At 38.9% G+C, this 20,266-nt stretch overlaps 1 protein-coding gene across 8 annotated transcripts in view; it reads right to left on the minus strand.

Annotated features, from left to right (window-relative positions):
• IPO11 (importin 11) overlaps nt 1–20,266 on the minus strand; it is a 213,332-nt gene that overhangs the window by 174,600 nt on the left and 18,466 nt on the right. Inside the window, exon 1 of one of the 8 annotated variants that reach the window (XM_057742715.1) lies at nt 4,050–4,321. The exons of 6 other annotated variants lie outside the window; for them this stretch is intronic. The gene's annotated coding sequence lies outside the window, so the exon portion shown is untranslated. Of the gene's footprint in view, nt 1–2,587; nt 3,146–4,049; nt 4,322–20,266 lie in introns of those variants that run through there. One more of the 8 variants, XM_057742708.1, reaches the window with a different exon arrangement.

Raw genomic sequence — 20,266 nt, forward strand, 5'->3', positions numbered from 1 at the left:
GAGAAGCCAGTGCACCGCAACAAAGAGTAGCCCCCACTCACCATAACTAGAGAAAGCCCACATGCAGCAAAGAAGACCCAACGCAGCCAAAAAATTATTTTTAAAAAATTGCAATGACTCATAAAAAGGGAAGGTTCCAAATGTTGATTCAACAAGAAATCTGAACCAAAATATTACAACTTTTAAGGAAATTAATCATTTTGAAATCTATGTGAGTAAAGCAGGACTAGGGCATAGTAACTGGAAACAGACAAAATATTATCAATTAGCAATAGAGCTGGACTAAGATTTTAAATTAGTATTCTGTTCTTGTCTGTATTTTAGAAATGACTAGGATGGTAGCTTGTAAATATGTACTGTTTCCCTCACTAATTAGGCATTTTGGGGTTTTTTAATTTTGTTTTGTTTTTGCTGCGTTGGGTCTTCAATCTGTGCACAAGCTTTCTCTAGTTGTGGAGAGCAGGGGCTACTCTTTGTTGCAGTGTGTGGGCTTCTCATTGTGGTGACTTCTCTTTTTGCGGACAGGCTCTAGGCACACAGGCTTCAGTAGTTGTGGTGCATGGGCTTAGCTGCTCCTCGGAATGTGGGATCTTCCCCGGACCAGGGATCAAACCTGTGTCCTCTGCACTGGCAGGCAGATTCTTAACCACTGAACCACCATGTAAGTTCTTGTTTTGTTTTTAATTTAAAAAATTTCTTGGTAAATTTTTTTTTAACTGAAGTGTAGTTAATTTACAATATTGTGTTGGTTTTAAGTACACAGCAAAGTGATTGTTATTAGACAGACAGATATATAAATAGATACTTTTTCAGATTCTTTTCCATTATAGGAGTTTCTTGAACAATAAAAGTTTCTGTGTTTCATCACCACTTGATAATAAGCGAATAGATTTTTACTCAATTTAGAAGCTTTGTTGGTAATGGGTGATTTCAAAAACAGGCTATATAAGAGAGATGCACTTTATGGAGGCCCTAAGAAGATACTTTAAAGAGACAGGCAGTATGTTTTTCTGCCTCGTTGAAATATAATGCAAGCCACGTATGTAATTTTTATCTTTTCTAGTAGCCACATTAAGAAATAGAAACACGTGAAATTAGATTTATTATATCATATTTAACTCAGTATTTCCAAAATGTTACCCTTTCAATATGCAGTCAATACTCTGAAAATACTGATTAATAGAGATATTTTACATTTTTTATAGTAAATCTTCAAACTCCTGTGTATATTTTACACGTAAGGTACATCTTATTTCAAACTAACCACATTTCAAGTACTCAATAGCCACATGTGGCTAGTGGCTACCATATTATCACAACTCCAGAAAAAATCCTACTCAAAGTACAGTCCAAGGACTGGCAACACATCACCTCACAGAAATGAAAATTCTCAATCCTCTCTCTAAACCTAGCAAATGAAAATAAGGGCTGAAGGCAGAAGGCAGTGGGGCAAAAAGCTGTACTTTAATAAGCTCTCTAGGTAAATCTTAATAATTGCCAGTTTGAGAAGCACAACTTCAGAACATCTGCAGCTGAGGTACATCTCTAAGTCCAGCTCTACTGCTGATGCAGTGGATGACAAGATGTATAGTAGTTTCAACTATACATGCTTATTAAAGAAGGTAGACCCAGCAGTGATTTGCAGTTCTCACAAGGGAACTGTGTAAGGTATGAAGAGCAGCAATTCACTGATCCTCCCCAAAGCAATGTAAGAGCAACCAGCTAAAACTTAAAAAAAAAGAAAAAAAAAAGGTAAAAAAAAAAAAAAAAAGCCAATATCTGAGCATACATTACATGGCAAGCATCGTACTAAGTGCTTTACTCATTTATTTATGCCTAATAATTATTCTATGTGAGAGATACTATTATTCCCATTTTTTAGGTAGAAAACTAAAAGATCAGAGACCTTACCTTGCCAAGATCACACTCTACTAAGTGGCAGTCCCTGGATTTGAACACCAAACCCACTTTCTTTTTTTTTTTAATGCTGGTCTTAGACAAGAGGACAGGATGGGGACTCAATATTTTTTTTAATATTTATTTATTTATTTGGCTGCACTGGGTCTTAGCTGCAGCACGTGGGATTTTTTAGTTGCAGCATGCAGGAACTAGTTCCCTGACCAGGTATAGAACCTGGGCCCCCTGCATTGGGAGCATGGAGACTTAACTGCTGGACCACCAGGGAAGTCCTCAAAGCCACTATTCTTAATCAGTATCTAATACTGCCTTCCTTGAGTGACAGAACAGACATCTAAGGCATCTCTGTAGTCCCAGGAGCCCAACAAGATACATGATATATGCTTAATAAATATTTGTTGAATTAAAAGTGATCAATTTTGGACAATAAAGGACTTCACACTGAACCGCATAGCAGCTACTTAACTGATTTATTCAATAAAGTTGCTGAAAGCCTGCTGTGTATGAGGCAGTGTTCTAGGTGCTGAGAATATAGCAGTGAACAAAATGGTGTCCCTGACTCCATGCAGTTTACATTCTAGGGGAAGAAAACAGATCTGTTTTTAAAAAAAAGTAAAGAAAAAAGGTAGTGATGTGAAGAAAATAAGATAACGTTAAAAATTAACTCTACCTGAATGTATTAACTTCAGACTGGGTGTTCATAGAAGGCTTCTCTAGTGACATTTACAAGAGATATGAGAGCGATGAGAGACCCAGCCATGTAAACATCTGAAAGAAGAGCTCTGGATAGGGAAAACAACTGAAAACAAGGCTTTAATATTATAAATAAACTTAAGAAAGCCAGGATAATTGGCACTTAATGAGAAAAGGGGAAAGTAGTACAAGATGACATTGGAGAAGTAGGCAGGAACAATCATGTGACAACCTTGTAGGGGAAAATAAAGTGTCTGGACTTTCATATATGCACACACACACAAAAAAAAGCCACTGGAAGACAGGAAGAATATATGAATATAATAATAGAGAAAGCCTCTACCAGAACTCATCCCTACTCCAACCCCAACACTCAAAAGGAAAGATAAAAGCCGTGTCTCTGTTTTGGGCTACTACTTGAAAAATAAAATCAATGACTACTGCCAACCCTCAGAGCAATTTTTACATAGAACAAAGACTGTGCAGAGCACTCACATACACACACACCTTCACACCTCATACTTCTCTGGACCTTCATGATAAAGCAATCCTTAAGTCTATGTACTCTTATCTTTATGCCCCACTTACCTTCGCCATTCACCTGTTCTAATGGAAATGCTGGAGTTCCCCACCCTCACCTCCCTCCAGCACCCTGCTCCATCCAGGTCCTCCCCAGCAGGACAGTATGCCCTATCCTCTCCTCCTCTTGCTTTGGATCCTTGCTCCCAAGAAGCCCATCCAGTCTGGGAGCGAGAGCTCAGCTTATGTATTTTTGGAGAACCAATTCTGTGCCAAGCACTGCAATAGTTGTTAAGAATTTAGGGACTTCCCTGGTGGCGCAGTGGTTAACAATACGCCTGCCAATGCAGGGTACACGGGTTCGATCCCTGGTCCAGGAAATCCCACATGCCACAGAGCAATGAAGCTCATGAGCCACAACTACAATGCAGCCAATAAATAAATAAACAAACAAAATTTATTTAAAAGAAGAATTAGAAAGGGTCTTTCCTCTACCCAAAATATGGGGAATAATGAGGTGGGAGGCAGAGAGAAATATTCTTATTGAAACAAGCTCTGCGACTTCCCTGGTGATCCAGTGGTTAAGATTCTGAGCTCCCAATACAGGGGACATGGGTTTGATCTCTGTCGGGGAACTAAGATCCTGAATGCCCACACGGTGTTACCAAATAAATAAATAAATACTGATGCTGCTAAGCATTAAAAAAACAACAGGAGAGCAGAAAGTCAGTAGACTGAGGCTTGGGGCAGCGAAACAGAGTTTCTGAACATCCACAAACTAGTGTCTGCAGAGTCAAAAGTGACTGGGATCAAGTGGTTGATCAAGAGGAATGGGAGAGGCAGTCCTCAACCTCCGTGAAACCCAGGTGCTGACTCAAACCTCAGTCCTGTTCTCATGTGAGTCTGATGCAGGTTCTAACCTGTGGAACTTCTGGTCCTCAAGCCCTCAGCTCAGCGCATCTTATTCCAGCACATGGCAGACACTGCATTTCCTGTTGTCAACTCCAGTGGGTGATGACACCATAATCTCTGCTGAAGTTGTTTAATCCAATACTTGGACATTAGTCTGAGGCTTGGACAGTCTTCTATAAACACCTCTATCGCCAGGACAAGCAACCCCAAAAGTTTGGACAAGCATGAGGAAACAAAGAAACACCACGCAGGCAAAGGAGCAGGAAAAAAACCCACAAGACCAAATACATGAGGAGGAAATAGGAAAAATGCCTGAAAAAGAATTTAGAGTAATGATAGTAATGATAGTAAAAATGATACAAAATCTCGATAACAAAATAGAGAAAATACAAGAAACAGTTCATAAGAACTCAGAAAAACAAACAGCAATGGATAACAAAATAACTGAAATTCAAAATACTCTAGATGCTATAACCAGCAGAATGACTGAGGCAGAAGAACGAAGAAGTGAGTTGGAAGACAGAATGGGAGAAATAAACGCCACAGAGCAGGAAAAAGAAAAAAGAATAAAAAGAATAGAAGACAGTCTCAGAGACCTCAGTGATAACATTAAGCGTACCAACATTCGAATTACAGGCATCCCAGAAGAAGAAGAAAACAAGAAAGGGTCTGAGAAAATATTTGAAGAGGTTATAGTGGAAAACTTCCCCAACATGGGAAAGGAAATAATTAACCAAGTCCAAGAAGAACAGAGAGTCCCATACAGAATAAACCCAAGGAGAAATACACCAAGACACATATTAATCAAACTAATGACATTAAACACAAAGAAAAAATATTAAAAGCAGCAAGAGAAAAGCAACAGACAACATATAAGGGAAAACCCATAAGGATAACAGCTGACCTTTCTACAGAAACTCTGCAGGCCAGAAGGGAATGGCAGGATATCCTGAAAGTCCTGAAAGAGAGAAACCTACAGCCAAGAATACTCTACCCAGCAAGAATCTCATTCAGATTTGAGGGAGAAATCAAAAGCTTTCCAGACAAGCAAAAGTTAGGAGAATTCAGCACCACCAAACCAGCCTTACAACAAGTGCTAAAGGAACTTCTCTAAGTAGGACACACAAGAAAAGGAAAACACCTACAAATACAAACCCAAAACAATTCAGAAAATGGTCATTGGAACACACATGTCAATAATCACCTTAAATGTCAATGGATTAAATGCTCCAACCAAAAGACACAGACTGGCTGAATGGATACAAACACAAGACCCTTCTATATGCTGCCTACAAGAAACCCACTTCAGACCAAGGGATACATATAGACTGAAAGTAAAGGGATGGAAAAAGATATTCCATGCAAATGGAAGTCAAAAGAAAGCTGGAGTAGCAATACTCATATCAGACAAATTAGACTTGAAAGTAAAGACTATTACAAGAGACAAGGAAGGACACTACATAATGATCAAGGGATCCATTCAAGAAGAACGTATCACAATGGTAAATATCTATGCCCCCAACATAGGAGCACCTCAATACATAAGGCAAATGCTAACAGCCATAAAAGGGGACATCGACAGGAACACAATAATAGTGGGAGACTTGAACACCCCACTTACATCAATGGACAGATCATTCAAACAGAAAATAAAGACACACAAGCTTTAAATGACACATTAGACCATCTCGACTTAATTGATATTTATACGACATTCCATCCAAAAACGACAGAATACACTTTCTTCTCAAGTACACACGGAACATTTTCCAGGATAGATCACATCTTGGGTCACAAATCAAACCTCAGCAAATTCAAGAAAGTTGAAATCATATCAAGCATCTTCTCAGACCACAATGCCATGAGACTAGATATCAATTACAGGAAAACAACTGCAAAAAATACAAACACATGGAGGCTAAACAATTCACTCTTAAACAACCAAGTAATCACTAAAGAAATCAAAGAGGAAATCAAAAAATATCTAGAAACAAACGACAATGAAAACACAACAACCCAAAACCTGTGGGATGCAGCAAAAGCAGTTCTAAGAGGGAAGTTTATAGCAATACAGTCCTACCTTAAGAAACAAGAAAATGATCGAATAAGCAGCCTAACCTTGCACCTAAAACACCTAGAGAAAGAAGAACAAAGAAACCCCAAAGTGAGCAGAAGGAAAGAAATCATAAAGATCAAAGCAGAAATAAATGAAAAAGAAAGGAAGGAAGCCATAGCAAAAATTAATAAAACTAAAAGCTGGTTCTTTGAGAAGATTAACAAAATTGATAAACCATTAGCCAGACTCATCAAGAAAAAAAGGGAGAAGATGCAAATCAACAGAATTAGAAATGAAAAAGGAGAAGTCACAATGGACACCTCAGAAATACAAAACACCATGAGAGACTACTACAAGCAACTATATGCCAATCAATTGGATAACCTGGAAGAAATGGATACATTCTTGGAAAAATACAATCTTCCAAGACTGAACCAGGAAGAAATAGAAACCATGAACAGATCAATCACAAGTACGGAAATTGAGACGGTGATTAAAAATCTCCCAACAAACAAAAGCCCAGGACCAGATGGGTTCACGGGCGAATTCTATCAAACATTTCGAGAAGAGCTAACACCTATCCTTCTCAAACTCTTCCAAAATATTGCAAAAGGCGGAACACTCCCAAACTCATTCTACAAGGCTACCATCACCCTGATACCAAAACCAGGCAAAGATGTCACAAAAAAAGAAAACTACAGACCAATATCACTGATGACTATAGATGCAAAAATCCTCAACAAAATACTAGCTAACAGACTCCAACAGCACATTAAAAAACTCATACACCATGATCAAGTGGGGTTTATCCCTGGGATGCAAGGATTCTTCAATATATGCAAATCAATCAATGTGATACATCACATCAACAAATTGAAGGATAACAACCATTTGATAATATCAATAGATGCAGAAAAAGCTTTTGACAAAGTTCAACATCCATTTATGATAAAAGCTCTCCAGAAAATGGGCATAGAAGGAAATTACCTCAACATAATAAAAGCCATATATGAAAAACCAAAGGCCAACATCGTTCTCAATGGGGAAAAACTGGAAGAATTCCCTCTAAGAACAGGAACAAGACAAGGGTGTCCACTCTCACCATTATTATTCAACATAGTTTTGGAAGTTTTAGCCACAGCAATCACAGAAGAAAAAGAAATCAAAGGAATCCAAATTGGAAAAGAAGAAGTAAAATTGTCACTCTTTGCAGATGACATGATATTATATATAGAAAACCCTAAAGACTCTACCAGAAAACTGCTAGCACTCATTGATGAGTTTAGTCAAGTAGCAGGATACAAAATTAATGCACAGAAATCTCTTGCATTCCTATACACTAACAACGGAAGAGCAGAAAGAGAAATTAAGGAAACTCTCCCATTCACCATTGCAACCAAAAGAATAAAATACCTAGGAATAAACCTGCCTAAGGAGGCAAAAGATCTGTATGCACAAAACTTTAAGACACTGATGAAAGAAATCAAAGACAACACAAACAGATGGAGGGACATACCATGTTCCTGGATTGGAAGAATCAACATCGTGAAAATGACTGTACTACCCAAAGCAATTTACAGATTCAATGCAATCCCGATCAAATTACCAATGGCATTTTTCACAGAACTAGAGCAAGAAATCTTACGATTTGTATGGAAACGCAAAAGACCCTGAATAGCCAAAGTAATCTTGAGAAGGAAAAATGGAGTTGGTGGAATCAGGCTTCCTGACTTCAAACTATACTACAAGGCCATAGTGATCAAGACAGTATGGTACTGGCACAAAAAGAGAAAGGAAGATCAATGGAATAGAATAGAGAACTCAGAAGTAAGCCCAAACACATATGGGCACCTTATCTTTGACAAAGGAGGCACGAGTATACAATGGAAAAAAGACAGCCTCTTCAATAAGTGGTGCTGGGAAAATTGGACAGCAACATGCAAAAGAATGAAATTAGAACACTTCCTAACACCATACACAAAAATAAACTCCAAATGGATTAAAGACCTACATGGAAGGCCAGACACTATAAAACTCCTAGAGGAAAGCATAGGCAGAACACTCTATGACATCCATCAAAGCAAGATCCTTTTGGACCCACCTCCTAGAATCATGGAAATAAAATCAAGAAGAAACAAATGGGACCTCATGAAACTTAAAAGCTTTTGCACAGCAAAAGAAACCATAAACAAGACTAAAAGGCAACCCTCAGAATGGGAAAAAATAATTGCCTATGAAACAATGGACAAAGGATTAACCTCCAAAATATACAAGCAGCTCATGAAGCTTAATACCAAAAAAGCAAATAACCCAATCCACAAATGGGCAGAAGACCTAAATAGACATTTCTCCAAAGAAGACATACAGATGGCCAACACACACATGAAAAGATGCTCAACATCACTCATCATCAGAGAAATGCAAGTCAAAGCCACAATGAGGTATCACCTCACACCAGTCAGAATGGCCATCATCACAAAATCTGGAAACAACAAATGTTGGAGAGGGTGTGGAGAAAAGGGAACTCTCCTGCACTGTTGGTGGGAATGGAAGTTGGTACAGCCACTATGGAAAACAATTTGCAGGTTCCTTAAAAAACTACAAATAGAACTACCATATGATCCAGTAATCCCACTCCTGGGCATATACCCAAAGAAAACCATAGTCCCAAAAGAAACTTATACCATAATGTTTATTGCAGCACTATCTACCACAGCCAGGACATGGAAGCAACCTAAATGCCCATCAACAAATGAATGGATAAAGAAGATGTGGCATATATACACAATGGAATATTACTCAGCTATAAAAAGCGATGAGATGGAGCTATATGTAATGAGGTGGCTAGAACTACAGTCTGTCATACAGAGTGAAGTAAGTCAGAAAGAGAAAGACAAATATTGTATGCTAACTCACATATATGGAATCTAAAAGTCGTACTGATGAACTCAGTGACAAGAACAAGGACACAGATACAGAGAATGGACTGGAGAACTCGAGGTTTGGGAGGGGGTGGGGGGTGAAGGGGAAGCTGAGATGAAGCGAGAGAGTAGCACAGACATATATATACTACCAACTGTAAAATAGACAGTCAGTGGGAAGTTGTTGTATAACAAAAGGAGTCCAACTCGAGGATGGAAGATGCCTTAGAGGACTGGGGCGGGGAGGGTGGGGGGTCTCAAGACGGGGGGAGTCAAGGAAGGGAGGGAATACGGGGATATGTGTATAAAAACAGATGATTGAACTTGGTGTACCCCCAAAAAATTTAAAAAAAAAAAAAAACAACAACAAAAAAAACTATGAAAAATAAGTTTCTAGAATACCCGCCGGAATCCAGAGTATATTTCCCCCACAAAAATAGTATTATGAGTGGTTTATCTAATGGGTAAAAAGGCTTTTTGGTCTGAGAAACAAATCATTCATAACTTCTATTGCAAATATTTCCAAGTACTAATTAACTTACAAGGGAAGCTTGAGGCAGCAATCAGTCCTTAAACCGCAAATTAAATGCATCATCAAAAATGACAATTCAGGAATGACAGACTCAGAATGGATTATTAAAAACACCACATTACTAAAGCATATTATGTTTTTTAAAGATCCCATAACAAACCTGTAAAAAGCAAATCTGGCATGTGTACTAATATCAGTGTTTCATAGAGTAGAACTTACAGCTATCAAGAGAGCTGTCCAGGGTCACTGCAGAAAACTAGTACATGGCAGAGTGAGGCCTATTAACAAGGTGTCTGGAATCCCAGTTCTTCCTACTAAAACATAAAATGGCCTCACCACACCACCCCACTCCCTAACACCTAGAAACACGTCATGCTCTCTCATAACAGGTTCCTGGAGAAACAGATTCCTGAATCCATCAGAAATCTGAAAGGATTACATTGTCTATGTATTAAATATCCATACAGTACTCAATTGTGTTGTTCTCTTGAGAGGACAACAATGGCAACAAAGAACAGGGGGAGAAATGTACTGAGTCACTCAAATGCACCAGTGTGGAAATAAACTTCATTTGGGATAAAAGGTAGATGACTACTGACTAGTAGTAATCAGTTTGGAGGGTAGTACACCTGTAAACTAACCTTCGTATCTTTCTCTTGGAATTAGCATGCAGAAATATAATACAGCTGCTCAGCTGCTACTGTTATTTGCACATCGTAATGAAGGAGACATGCAACTAGTTTCCAAAAAAACTCAAGACCTGAGACTGACAGAGAAAGAGAGGGAAGATGAAAAAGAGAAGGGGGTAAGGAATGAGAAAAGAAGGGACAGGGTAGAAGGTAGGAGGAGAGGAAGAGACAGACACAGACTAACTCGTGGGAATGGCCAGAGGTATTTCTCCAAGGACTTGGCAGGATCTTCATGGAGATTATCACCAGGTAGGCCAGAAGTTAGTCTCTCACGGTGGAAGTGCTGTTATGTCTCCTCTGTTGAGGTCTATGTGTAGTGAGAGAAACTCCATACCTATGTTAAAACAATGTACCCTTTGCCTTTCTGTGTTCCTGTCAATTATCAAGACCCTGGAGACAAAAAAGCAAACAGCAAGATTAAATTTGTCTAGGTTTTCTAATTAATAATGTATACACTGAGGTTGCTTTGATTTTTTGTATTTGTCTATTGTATTTTGAGGTTGCTTTGACTGTATAGTTTCAAAATCATAAGAAAGAGGAAACACTGCTTGTGAGCATTTTATTAGCTCTCAACTACACTAGAGAAGAGAATTATTCAAAATCTAAATGCATACTCCTTTTCCCCTAAGAACAATAATAAGAAAGGAGAAGGTGAAAATTAAAAGGGCAAGCATTTCACCCTTCTCACTATTTCACAGTTCAGTCAGTTCAATTTATTCACTACTGAACTTATTATAGTCTTTGATCCTATTAAAGTCTACATAATCGAGCAATATGTGACCAAGTGCCTAAAAATACTCATATCCTGTAACTGGAATTTCTAGGTTTGATTCTATAAGATACTTCCCCAATTGCGGAAAAATTCAAAGTCCAAAGATAATACAGATGTGCCTGTAGTTGGAAACTTACCAATTTTCATTAAAAGAAACAAACAGGGAAAACTCAGTGCCTCTGCCTGCCACCAACAAACGGACTTCTCAGGCCTGCATCGACCTTAATTTTAGCCATAACAATTTTCTTTAGACTACTACATTATCTGTGTTAGTCCTTAGTTTTAGGACATTCCACACAAATGATAACCCCACCCCACTTTTAAAAGTTAAAGCAGTAAGTAATCTGATAGAAAAAGAAGGTGTAAGATTACAAGAAAAATTGAAGAAAAAGGAATTTCAAAATCAACAAAGTTTCCCTCAGTGAAATAATTTATTCAGGCATGGATCAATACAGATGCTAAAACCATTAAGTGAAATAAAAGCTGTTGGAGAATAGAATATTCCCAGTGTGTCTAAATATCACCCACAGATTACTAGCTAAATGCAATGAAGAAGTAAATGAACCTTTAAAACGTGAAGAAATACATGAACCCTTAAATGAAGGGATCTGTCAGTCACCGGCTGAACCAAGAAAGCAAATTTAGTATCACCAACAGCTGCAAAACTTGAGCCTAAGTGCCTCCTGATGTGATGATGCAAAAAGAAGTATACAACCTCAGATCTGAAATACCAAAACTGATCAGCCACAATCTCTAATCAAGACTCTAGATCCAATTTCCAATTTGAAAGAGAGAAAGGAGAGAGAATACTGGAATGGTGGCATGAAGAGCTCCATAGATCCCCCCCTCAGTTAAACAACCGTAAGTGATAAAAGTTATAAAAAGCAATCATTTATAGTCTCTGGAAAGTATATTTAAGGACATATAGCAAATGGAGAAACATTTATGTAAGAAATACTACTAAATCTTGGTTAAAAATAGCAAGAATCTGTGGCATATGAGCCACAAACTCACTCCTGCCCCCACAGTGTGACAGAGGCTATACTCCAGGCAGAATGAGCCAAGAACATGGGGCTCCCTATCAGCCCAGCTCTTAATCTAGGGCCACAGAGTCTCCTGAAGAAAGGTAGGCAGTCAACATTTTTCTATCTAACCCAACTACATACTGAAGCTCTATTCCAGACAAGCACAGCCGAAAGGTCTGGGGTCCCTTCTTCCATCTAGGTGCCACTCATGTGGCAGCTCTACCCCAGGCATTTCAGGCCAAGAACAGTGGGCCTCAATCATGCCCATCCCAGCTTGCTCAACCAGGAGCAATAACAGTTTGAAATCTCAACACTCCATTTTCGAAAATGGAGAGAACATCTAGAAAGAAAATCAACAAAGAAATATGTCTTGGGAATTTGCTGGCAGCCCAGTGGTTAGGACTCTGTGTGCTCACTGCTGAGGGCCCAGGTTCAATCCCTGGTAAGGGAACTAAGATCCCATGAGACATGCAGCATGGCCAGGAAAAAAAAAAAGGAAATACATCTTGAACAACATTATACACAAACTAGACCTAACAGACATTCCACTCAACAATAGCAGAATCCAAGCAACCATTCATCTCAAGTGCACATGAAACATTCTCCAGGAAAGACCATATGGTAGGCCACAAAACAAGTCTTGACAAATTTTAAATGATTGAAATCATACAAATATGTTCTCAGATTACAACCAATAATAGAAATATGGGAAATTCACTCACACTTCCAGATTTCAAAGCTTACTACAAAGCTGAAATAATCAATACAGTGTAGGTACTGATTATACAGACATCAATGAAACAGATTTTAAAGTCCAGAGATGGACCCTTACATCTAAAGTCAAGTGATTTTCGACAAGGGTACCAATACAATTCAATGGAGAAAGAATAGTCTTTTCAACAAATAGTGCTGGAACCATTGGATAGACACATGCAAAAGAATATCTGGACCTCTTCTTTACACCATACACAAAAATTAACTTCAAATGGATCATAAGCTAAGCATAAAGAGGTAACTCTACAAAATTCTCAGAATAAGATTTAGGAGTGTATCTTTATGACCTCGGGCTAGGTAAAGCATTCTCAAACATGATACCAAAGTACATGCAACTAAAGTAAGAACAGTTAAATTCCTCAAAATTTAAAACTTTACCAAACAATACCATCAAGAAAATAAAGACAATTCACAGAATGGGAGAAAATATTTGCAAATAATATATCTGATAAGGGACTCATATGCAAAATATATAAAGAATGTTTACAATGCAATAAGAAAAAGATAAACAATCCAATTAAAAGGCAAAAGATGAGGAGAGGTGGGACTTCCCTGGTGGCACAGTGGTTAAGAATCCTCCTGCCAATGCAGGGGACATGGGTTCGATCCCCAGTCTGGGAAGATCCCACGTGCTGTGGAGCAACTAAGCCCATGTGCCACAACTACTAAGCCTGCACTCTAGAGCCCACGAGCCACAACTACTGAGCCCACGTGCCTAGAGCCCATGCTCCGCAACAAGAGAAGCCACCACAATGAGAAGCCCATGCACAATGAAGAGTAGCCCCTGCTCTCCGCAACTGAGAGTTCCAGGGGCTGACTTGGTAGGGGGAGGGGTGGAAGAGCTGGAAAAATGTGACTTAACCTCACTCATTCTTTAAGGCTGATTCTTATGACTCTAGGGTGGGGGTTACCTGGGACGTCACAAGATCACCGAGTAACAAAATTCTCTGAGTATCACAAATGTTTCTAAAGAAACAATAAATCCTAACAATCAACCCTAATAATCAATCTTAAGATGGGGACTGTAATTAACTCTGCTCTGAGGGTATATAACATGCTCATGTAATACCCCTTCTCAGGTCTCTCCACCCCCTTCTGGTGTCTGTGCTAGAAGCTGTTGTACTTTCTTCTCAATAAACGGTTATTCTGTAACTTAAATCTGAGCAGTGGCTTGTTATTGATCCCAAGAAGAAATTCTTTTCCTTCAGAGATCACAAATCCACTCCCTAGACAGAGTCTATGGCATCACAACTAGAGAAAGCCTGCTCAAGTAGCAACAAAGACCCAACATAGCCAATAAATATTAATTAATGAATTAATTAATTAAAAAAAAAAAGATGAGGAGAGGTTTCTCAACCTGACAAAGACAGCATACAGAAAACCTACAGATAACACCATACTTAATGGTGAGAAACTCAAAGCCTTCCCACTAAGATCAGATACAATAGGATTAAGATGGCAAAGTAGGAGGACGTGTGCTCACTCCCTCTTGCAAGAGCACCAGAATTACAACTAAATGCTGAACAATCATCAACAGAAAGACACTGGAACTCACCAAAAAAGACACCCCACATCCAGAGACAAAGGAGAAGCTGCAATGAGACACACTCACGTTAGAATCAAACCCCATAAATGCTGGGTGGGTGACTCACAAACTGGAGAACAGTTATACTGCTGAAGTCCACCCGCTAAAGTAAGGGTTCTGAGCCCCATGTCAAGCTTCCCAACTTGGGAATCCAGCAACGGGAGGACAAATCCCCAGAGAATCAGACTCTGAAAGCCAGCAGGATTTGATTGCAGGACCTCCACAGGACTGGGGGAAACAGAGACTCCACTCTTGGAGGGCACACAAAAAAGTGTGCTCACCAGAACCCGGGGGAAGGAGCAGTGACCTCATAGGAGACGGAACCAGACCTACCTGCTGGTGTTGGGGGGTTGCCTGCAGAGGTGGGGGGTGGCTGTGGCTCACCGAGGAGACAGGGGCACTGGTGGCAGGGGTTCTGGGAAGTGCTCATTGGTGTGAGCAGAGTCTGCCATTAGCCCCACCAAAGAGCCTGTAAGCTCCAGTGCTAGGTAGCATCAGGCCACACAAACAACAAGGTGTGAACACAGCCCCACCCATTAGCAGACAAGCAGATTAAAGTTTTACCAAACTTTAATCCGCCCACCAAATCAGATTAAAGTCTTACTGAGCTCTGCCCACCCAGCCCTACCCACCATCAGTCCCTCCCATCAAGAAGCACCCAGGAGCCTCCTAGATAGCTTCCTCCACAACAGGGCAGACAGCAGCATCAAGCAGTATCAGCAGTATTTCATCTTGTGGAACTGAAAACCACAGCCACAGAAAGAGAGAAAATGAAAAAGCAGAGGACTTTGTACCAGATAAAGGGACAGGATAAAACCCCAGAAAAACAACTAAATGAAGAGGAGATAGGCACCCTTACAGAAGAAGAATTCAGAATAATGACAGTGAAGATGATCCAGGACTTTGAAAAAAGACTGGATGCAAAAATGGAAAAGTTTACCAAAGACCTAGAAGAATTAAAGAGCAAACAAACAGAGATATGCAACACAATAACTGAAATGAACAATACACTAGAAGGAACCAATAGCAGATTAACTGAGGCAGAAGGGCGAATAAATGACCTGGAAGACAGAATGGTGAATAAATGACCTGGAAGACAGAATGGTGATCATCACTGATGCAGAAAAGAATAAGGAAAAAAGAATGAAAAGAACTGAAGACAGCCTAAGAGACCTCTGGGACAATGTTAAACGCACCAACATTCGCCTTATAGGGGTCCCAGAAGGAGAAGAGAAAGGACCCGAGAAAATATTGGAAGAGATTATAGCTGAAAACTTCCCTAACATGTGGAAGCAAATAGCTACCCAAGTCCAGGAAGCGCAGAGAGTCCCAGGCAGGATAAACCCAAGGAGAAACACACCAAGATATATCGTAGCCAAACTGCCAAAATTAAAGACAGAGAAATGTTATTAAAAGCAACAAGGGAAAAACAACAAATAACATACAAGGGAACTCCCATAAGGGTAACAGCTGATTTCTCAGCAGAACCTCTGCAAGCCAGAAGGGAGTGGCACGATATATTTAAAGTGATGAAAGAGAAAAACCTACAACCAAGAACACTCTACCCAGCAAGGATCTCATTCAGATTCGACGGAGAAGTCAAAAGCTTTACAGACAAGCAACAGCTAAGAGAATTCAGCACCACCAAACCAGCCCTACAACAAATGCTAAAGGAACTTCTCTAAGCAGAAACGTAAGAGAAGAAAAGGACCTACAAAAGCATAAACAAAACAATTAAGAAAATGGTACTAGGAACATACATATCGATAATGACCTTGAATGTAAGTGGACTAAATGCACCAACCAGAAGACACAGACTGGCTGAATGGATACAAAAACAAGACCCATATATAGGCTGTCTACATGAGATCCACTTCAGACCTAGGGACACATACAGACGGAAAGTGAGGGGACGGAAAAAGATATTCCAAGCAAATGGAAATCAAAAGAAAGCTGGAGTAGCAACAGTCATATCAGATAAAATAGACTTTAAAATAAAAAATATTACAAGAGACAAGAAAGGACATTACATAAAGATCAAGGGATCCATCCAAGAAGAGGAGATAATTATAAATATACATGCACCCAATATAGGAACACCTCAATACATAAGGCAAATGCTAACAACTATGAAAGAGGAAATGCAAGGCAGAAATAGAGACACAGGTGTAGAGAACAAATACATGGACACCAATTGGGGAAAGCAGGGAGGGTTGGGGGGGAATGAATTGGGAAACTGGGATACCAAATTGTATACTCTAAATATATGCTGTTTACTGTCTGTTAACTGTATCTGAATAAAAGTTCTTAAAAAAAAAAAGATCAGGTACAAAGCAAGGATGTCCCCTCTCACCATTCCTTTTCAACATGGAACTGAAAGTCCTTGGTAATGCAAAAAGATAAGAAAGTAAAAGGTATACATATCAGCAAGGAAGACATAAATCTGTTTCTGGAGATGACATGATCATCTACGTAGAAATCTAAAATAATCAACCAAAAACCTCATGGAACTAATAGGCGATTTATAACAAAGTTGTGGGATACAAGGTTAATATACAAAAGTCAACTGCTTTCCTATATACATCAATGAACAAGTGGAACTGAAAATTAAAAACACAGTATCATTTACATTAGCACCCCCAAAATGAAATACTTAGGTATAAATCTAACAAAATATATACAAGATCTATATGAGGAAAACTATAAAACACCAATGAACAAAATCAAAGAACTAAATAAATATTAGGCTGGCCAAAAAGTTTGTTCGGGGTTTTCCATAGGATGTTATGGAAAAACCCGAACGAACTTTGTGGTCAACCCAACAGCCATTCCATATTCATGGATAGAAAGACTCAACATTGTCAAATGTCACTTCTTCTCAACCTGGTCTATGGATTCAATGCAATTCCAGTCAAAATCCCAACAAAGTTATCTTACAGATACGTATAGTCTGATTCTAATGTTTACATGGAGAAACAAAGGACCTGGAACAGTCAATACAACACTGAAGAATAAACTGGGAGGACTGACACTACCAACTTCAAGACTTATTATAAAGTTACAGGAATCAAGAAAGTGATATTGGTAAAAGGGCAGACAAATAGATCAATGGAACAGAGTAGAAAGCCCAGAAATAGTCCCCCATAAATACAGTCAACTGATCTTTGGCAAAGGAGCAAAGGCAATACAATGGAGGAAAGACCATATCTTCTACAAATGGTGCAGGAACAACTGAACATCCATATGCATAACAAAACAAATCTAAACACAGACTTTACACTCTTCACAAATATTAACTCAAAATGGATCATAGACTAAAATTTAAAACATAAAACTATAAAACTCCTAGTAAATAACATCGGAGAAAACCTAGATAACCTTGGGTATGGTGATTTCTTTTTAGATACAACACCAAAGACATGATCCATGAAAGAAATAACTGATAAGCTGGACCTTGCTCTGCAAAAGACAATTATCAAGAGAATGAGAAGACAAGCCACAGACTGGGAGAAAATATGTACAAAAGACACATTTGATAATGAACTGTTATCCAAAATACAAAAAGAACTCTTAAAACTCAACAACAAGAAAACAAACAACCTGATTAAAAAACCAAAGACCTTAACAGACACCTTACCAAAGAAGATATACAGATGTCAAAATAAGCATATGAGAAGATGCTCCACATCGTAGGTCATCAGGGAAATACAAAGTAAAATGACAATGAGATACCACTACACACCTTTTACAATGGCAAAATACAAGCAAGAATGTGGAGCAACAGGAACTCTCAGACATTGCTGGTGGAAGTATAAAACGGTACAGCCACTCTGGAAGACTGGTGGTTTCTTACAAAATTAAACATACTCTTGCTATACAATCCAGCCATCACATCCCATGGTATTCACTCAAAGAAGATGAAAACTTTATGCCGACACAAAAACCTGCACATATATGTTTACAGCAGCTTTATTCATAACTGCCAAAACTTGGAAGTAACCAAGACGTCCTCCAGTAGGTGAATGGATAAACAAACTGGTACATCCAAACAACAGAATATATAATTCAATGCTACAAAAAAATGATCTATCGAGCCATAAAAAGGGATTGGGGAAAAATGTGGAGTGACTTCAGTTTGAGGTGATGAAATGTTCTAAAACTGATTGTAGTGATTATCATACAACTCTGTGAATATATTAAAAACCACTGAATTGTACACTTGCAGTAGGTGAACTGTATGGTCTGTGCATTATATCTTAATAAAGCTGTTTTTTTCTTTTAAGTGCTCTATGTAAATGCCAAAATTACCAAGAGACCAGGAAAAGCTGAAGAAATGAAAAACATGTAGCTAGAGTATCAACAAGTGACGTTAATTCAGAGCAAGGAAGAGCACTTGTTAAGAAACTAAAGCAAGATGAAGACATAAGACTTCTGACATAAGCCAGAAGGTTCCAAAGATGCTAGTCCCATTCAAATCCACACTGTACCATTTGGATTCATTTCGGTTTCTCAACAGAGGCTGTTTAGCGGTTCAGACAGGAAAATTGCACTCTCTGCATACACGATAGGTTGTTTAGCATCCCTGCATAATATAAGTAAATAACACTTCCCAGGGATTGTTCTGACTTGAGATGCTTCCATATATCTCCAAATACCTTCTAGTTAAAGAACCACCAGGGCTATGGAAGCATTCCCTATGAGACATCATACAGACTGTCAAAGACTGATCTATTCTGGAATAAAGGATACACAATAAAACATACAGAACAACAAGGAGGGGAGATATTCCCTTGCCATCTCTTCTCTTACTCCTAAAATATTCTATCTACTCAAGAGTTTCAAAGAACCTACAAACTCCTGCTTGGTGGTAGAAACTCAAGCTTAAATCTAAACCAATCAGGATTTTAAAAATACTCTTAGCCTGTTGTGTAATTAGAGGAATATCTATAACGTCAAATAAAAAATACTACATAAAATATATGTAACAAAGCTATACAAATATAAAAATGCCTAAGAATGAAAGACAAGCAGGGGCTTCCCTGGTGGCACAGTGGTTAAGAATCTGCCTGCCAATCCAGGGGACACAGGTTCGATCCCTGGGCCAGGAAGATCCCACATCCCTGGAGCAACTAAGCCCATGCACCACATCTACTGAGCCTGTGCTCCACAGCCTACAAGCCACAACTATTGAGCCCATGCACCACAACTACTGAAGCCCACGCACTAGAGCCCCTGCTCCACACAAGAGAAGCCACCGCAATAAGAAGCCTGTGCACTGCAATGAAGAGTAGCCCCTGCTCTCCAAACTACAGAAAGCCCAAGCGCAGCAATGAAGACCCAGTGCAGCCAATAAATAAAAAATAAAATAAATTAATTAAAAAAAAGGAAAGACAAGCAGGAAACATAAGATTATAAAGTGTTGTGCTAAGGTAGTCCCCGGAGTTAAAGGGATTCTAACAGTTTACACATTTCACCCTTATGATGAAAAACCATTTTTTTAAAAAGGCCAAGAATTTTCACTTTATACCTATTCTAAATTTCCATGGGACTATTTGCTTGATTTCTCTCATGTAATCCTAAAACATTCCAACTCCTCAAGAGGTTCAAATCACCATGTTTTTCTTGTCAAGCACATACCAAGAAATCATGGCAATATATTAAATATACACATTTAAGTAGATAATGTGGTCAATAACTGCACTCTCATCATAAACATCCAGGAGAGAAAGCTTACAAACTTGGTTTTCAGTAGCAAGAGTTGACAAGCAACAGCTCTGCCATATTACCTGAATTTGTGATGGCAACATTAACCAAAAGACAGTCTTCCTCATGCAGGGGACTCTGAGTCTTACAATCTAACAGCAGTTTTAA

The sequence above is a fragment of the Hippopotamus amphibius genome, chromosome 1, assembly GCF_030028045.1.
Source record: "Hippopotamus amphibius kiboko isolate mHipAmp2 chromosome 1, mHipAmp2.hap2, whole genome shotgun sequence".
NCBI classification, from domain to species: Eukaryota; Metazoa; Chordata; class Mammalia; order Artiodactyla; family Hippopotamidae; genus Hippopotamus; species Hippopotamus amphibius.